Source organism: Medicago sativa, chromosome 8, assembly GCF_051527215.1.
Source record: "Medicago sativa cultivar Bolivia chromosome 8, Bolivia_mono, whole genome shotgun sequence".
Classification (NCBI taxonomy): domain Eukaryota; kingdom Viridiplantae; phylum Streptophyta; class Magnoliopsida; order Fabales; family Fabaceae; genus Medicago; species Medicago sativa.
This window is the reverse complement of record NC_140756.1, coordinates 43,201,187-43,205,923: the sequence shown is the minus strand read 5'-3', so window position 1 is coordinate 43,205,923 and position 4,737 is coordinate 43,201,187. Positions and strand designations below refer to the sequence as shown.

Here is a 4,737-nt window from a genome sequence, read left to right as displayed (position 1 = left end):
AAGATTATCAAATAGGACCTTGGTTTGAGGGGTTTACTTTTATAAAAACGTCACAGATAAAAACCGCCCCGCGAAATGCCAAACTGCCTGAAGTGAGCAAACAGTGAGAGTTTACATTGTCTACTCGCCTAGGCGTTGGAGGCGAGCACAACAATGATTCTGTGGCTTTCTACTCGCTATGGCGAGTAATAGCTCGCCCCGGCGAGTTGTGACAGTCCAGAACTTGTAAAAATGGCATTTTTAGCTCAAAAACCTCAAAACCAAGTGATCCAATGTATATTTGAACTTATTTGATCATAGAATACTTAGAAAACATTCATAGGACAAGTATTCACATGTTTAGCAAGCATGGCATAAAAAGGGCAACTAATCTCCTACATAAAAACCCTAGAATTCATATTTTCCTTACAAGATATATCATGTAACAGCCCGATTTTCGCTAGTTTTATTTTATTATTTATTTATGTGTGTTATATGTGCTCTTATGTGATTATTTGCCTCTGTGTGTATTTTTGGTTGGGAATTGTAGAATTCGGTGTAGAAGGGTATTTTAGTCATTGTGAACTTAAGGGCGTTTTGGTCATTTGAGGGCAGTGGCAATTTTGTAATTTTGCAGAAAGTTATTATTTTTTTTAGTGCTTAGTAAGAGTATTATTTTACCCAGTTACTAGAGAGGGGGTAGTAATTATTTTAATTACCATTAAGTGACCGTTAGTGTTATAATTTACCATTAAGTGAGTAGTGACATTTTGGGGTGTTAGAATAGAAATGGGTTAGGCCCATTAAGGTTTAAGAGATAAGCCCAATTGAGTAGAGATAGTATGTAAACTCTAGTTGTTGGTAAAACTAGGTTTTACAAACATTATTCATTTCATTTCATTTGAGAAAGAGATAGAGATAGAGACTAGAGGCAACAACAACAACAAGGGTTAGAAGGCAAAGAGGGATTCAACATCTAGGAGCAAAATTGAAGCTTGGGTTAGAGAATCTTGGTGTTAGAGGTAAGAGGGTTAGGTTTCAACCATAATTCACAACTTTTTCTCTTTACCCATTTTTGTAAAATTGTTGAATTGAACCTATTTGTTTTCAAATTCGTGTTCATGTTTTGATGCAATGTTTGAGTATGTAATTTGAATGATAATTGAGTTGTTAGTGATGAAATTACATGCTTAAGTGGTGGTTATATGTATACTTTGCATTTTTGTCCAAAAATGGTGATATGATATGTTGTGATGAATTGTTGGTAAATTCATGAGATATAGCTACTGTTGTTGCTGATATATGTTGTTGTTGATGATTAAAACATTGGGTAATCATAATTGGAGAGTTTGATATGACTTTGTGTTGTTTTTGAATGTTTGTTGAAAAATGGGTCAAATGATGATTTTTGTTTAGAGAATGTTTTGGGGCAAATTTTATATGGAATTGAGTGTCTTTTAATGTTTAGAAATGTTTAGACAAACTTTGGGATCAAATTTGAGCTTTGGGAAGTCAAAATTGGGGTTTTGGGGTGAAAAAGTGAGTTTTTCTCGTAACAGGACTGTCCCAACTCGCCACAGCGAGTGGGAGGCGAGTTGGAGGCGAGCAGGAGGTGCTTTCGGTGAGCTTACTCGCCTCGCGAGTAGATTTACTCGCCACGGCGAGCTGCACAGTGGCAGTATCCCCTGTTTCGCGTTCTTGCGTCTTTTTCCTTCGTTTTTGTTTTGAATTGGCTTTCGGTGTAAACATGAAAGTTGTAGATAATTTTGTTAGCTTTCCGGCTTTGATTTGACTTGAAAATGATTCTTGGTTTTTGAGTTATGAGGCAAATACTCCGAGGAGGTCTTAGAGAAAATTTTACGAAAAATCCGCATAACTATTTCTAAATCGACCCAAACCCTTTGGATTGTTTCCGAACTTCAAACTTATGTTTTATGAGTTCAATTAAGGTGTTTAGTAGTATTTAAACTATGAGGTGAGGGATTTAACTTGTTTTGCTTAGAAATTTCTTAAAAAGTGTTTCGATGAGACGAACTTTGTGATTTTTATGAATTCATCGTATTTGACCGATGAAATGCTTATGTAACCTCTACTGCACATATGTGTGACTTGTGAGGATACATGGCATAGGCAATTGAGCTCGTTTACTTGGTTTTGGCTTAGGTGCTCAATTATTTTCAACGTTGTGTTTTTTTGGAGACGAACTTGGTATAAAATGATTTTTGAGAGCCAATTGCTTATGAACCCTTTATGAATAGATTAATATGACTATGAAATGGTGTATGAATGGTTATTGAGTGATTAATATGATGTTTGTGATCATATGTTGTATTTGTTCCTTTATTTGGATTGTAAAGAATTATATGGAAATGTGGCAACTATATGTCGATTTATGTGGAGATGATTGGTGATGTATATGTGTGTGACAACTATATGTTGCTTGTATTGTGAATGTTGTCGGTGATTGTATATATGTTATGTGGAGGTGAATTGTTGATGATTGCATATATACAAATATTGGTGATGTTGAGGTGATTATTGTTTGTGTGAACATATGCATTTGTAGTTGAGTCATATGTTCATGCATTCATGACTGATGGTGGTGGATTTTATATCCAAGACTGATGGTGGCGGATTTTATATCCAATTGAGGTGAGTACGATGTTTTTGTTGCATCGAAGGTGACGACCTTGAGGTGTTTTGGTACCACATGCATCTAGAGAAGAGTCTAGAACATTGCATGCATTTGAATAGTTGATGAGTTGTGTCATAATTGAATATATGACTTGGTGAATTGTGTGTTGGTGAAATTTGGTGAATGTTGTGATTGTGTGGATTGATGTATAAGTACATTGGTGGATTTTGTGGATGGTTGTGAATAATTGATTTATGCTCTAATTGCATGTCTTATTTGTTTGTACTTATACACTTGGTAAATCTATTTGATGATAATTGATTGGATGATAATGATGAGGTGAGAATTGTATATGTATATACATAAGATGTGGTGATTTCTTTGATGATGATGATTGATTGCTTGTAACTTGAAATGATGAATTGTACTTGTTGAATTAAGCATGCTGAATTGAGCAATGAGGTAAGTGATGTGATTATTGATTGATGTTGATAAATGATGAGCTTTTGTTGATGACTTGATTAGAGGTTGAATATGCATGCTATGCTATGATAATAATGTGATAGCTTGAAATGTAAGTGATGGGGGATAATAATAATCATGTGATGCTAGTATTCTAGGAGGGAGGGTTATGTATATCTGATACGTGTATGATACACTTGTGGAGATGAACTTGGAATGATAATATGCATGTGTTGTGATTACTTATGAATATATGTATGGATTGTAATTCTTGAATATATTCTTTCATTTCCAATGTTCATGATAAATGTTTTTCGTGGATTATGATGATGTAATGCTAACCCTCAGTGGTCTGTGGTGGACCGCCTACCTTTCTGTATGGACGGGTAGACGGCGTGCAGGATGCTTAGTTGTTTGCTTGATGATGCCGAGGAGTGGAGTTCCTCTTTTATATGCAAGCGTCTAGATTAGGGCTCTGATCTAGGGTAGTTCTTGCATGTTGGTTTTTATTTTTGGACCATGTATTTTGGAGTTGAGATGTTATTTGTTATTTGAGATTTGGAGAATACAATTGTATTTTATTGAGATCTGGAGATGTTTATGATTTTTAAGTATGTCAGCTGCTATGTTGTGTAACATGATCTTTATGCATGTATGTATTGTGGTTTATTTTGAGACGTAGCATCTATTTCTAGAATATTTCTGATGTATTCGCGCGTTTTACCGCTTAATAGAAATAGGGTGTTACAAGTTGGTATCAGAGCCGTGGTCGGTCTTGTCCAGACCAAAACCCGTTGAATTTCCTGTTGTATGTGACATGTACGGGAGTACTGTCGGTACTTGTTGTGTTGTTCCGTTCTTTTAGGTGGGTTTGAACGTAGTGGGGGAGAAGCAGGTTGTTTCAGGTTGCTGGGTCTGGCAAGGGAAGCTATCTTTGGCCGCGGAGGCTCAGTTGGTTGTGGTTTGTGTTAAGGTTCATGTTGATTTTGAGTTGCATCTTGGGTGTCTTCCGTTGAAGCATATGGACGTGATTTTCGGTATGGATTGGATGTTGACTTTTGGTGTTAACATTAATTGTTTAACCAAGAGTATAACGTTTTCTAAGCTAGTAGCTGAGGAAGGTGGTAGGTTCTTGACCGCGGAGCAAGTGAAGAAGTCTTTGGATGGTGAAGCTAGTGTGTTCATGATGTTTGCTTCCTTGAAGGAAAGTAGTGAGAAAGGTGTTGGTGATTTGCCGGTAGTGCAAGAGTTTCCAGAAGTTTTTCCGGACGACATTACCGAGTTACCACCGGAGAGAGAGGTTGAGTTTGCAATTGATTTGGTGCCTGGAACGAGTCCTATTTCGATTGCGCCGTATCGGATGTCTGCATCAGAGTTGGGAGAGTTGAAGAAGCAGTTGGAAGAGTTGTTGGAGAAACAGTTTATCAGGCCAAGTGTTTCGCCGTGGAGAGCTCCTGTGTTGTTGCTTAAGAAGAAAGATGGAAGCATGAGGTTATGTGTGGATTATCGGCAGTTGAACAAGGTGACAATCAAGAATCGGTATCCGCTTCCGAGGATTGATGATTTGATGGATCAGTTGGTTGGTGCAGAAGTGTTTAGCAAGATTGATTTGAGGTCAGGATATCATCAGATTAGAGTAAAGGCGGAAGATATATCCAAAA

At 37.0% G+C, this 4,737-nt stretch overlaps 1 long non-coding RNA gene across 1 annotated transcript; it reads left to right on the top strand.

The window, feature by feature from the left end:
* The first annotated feature begins 875 nt into the window (after nucleotides 1-875).
* Nucleotides 876-3,755, top strand: LOC146899299 (uncharacterized). Its single transcript, XR_015022545.1, has 2 exons — nucleotides 876-1,001; nucleotides 3,467-3,755. It is a non-coding gene; the product is annotated as an uncharacterized LOC146899299 (long non-coding RNA).
* The last annotated feature ends 982 nt before the right edge of the window (nucleotides 3,756-4,737 follow it).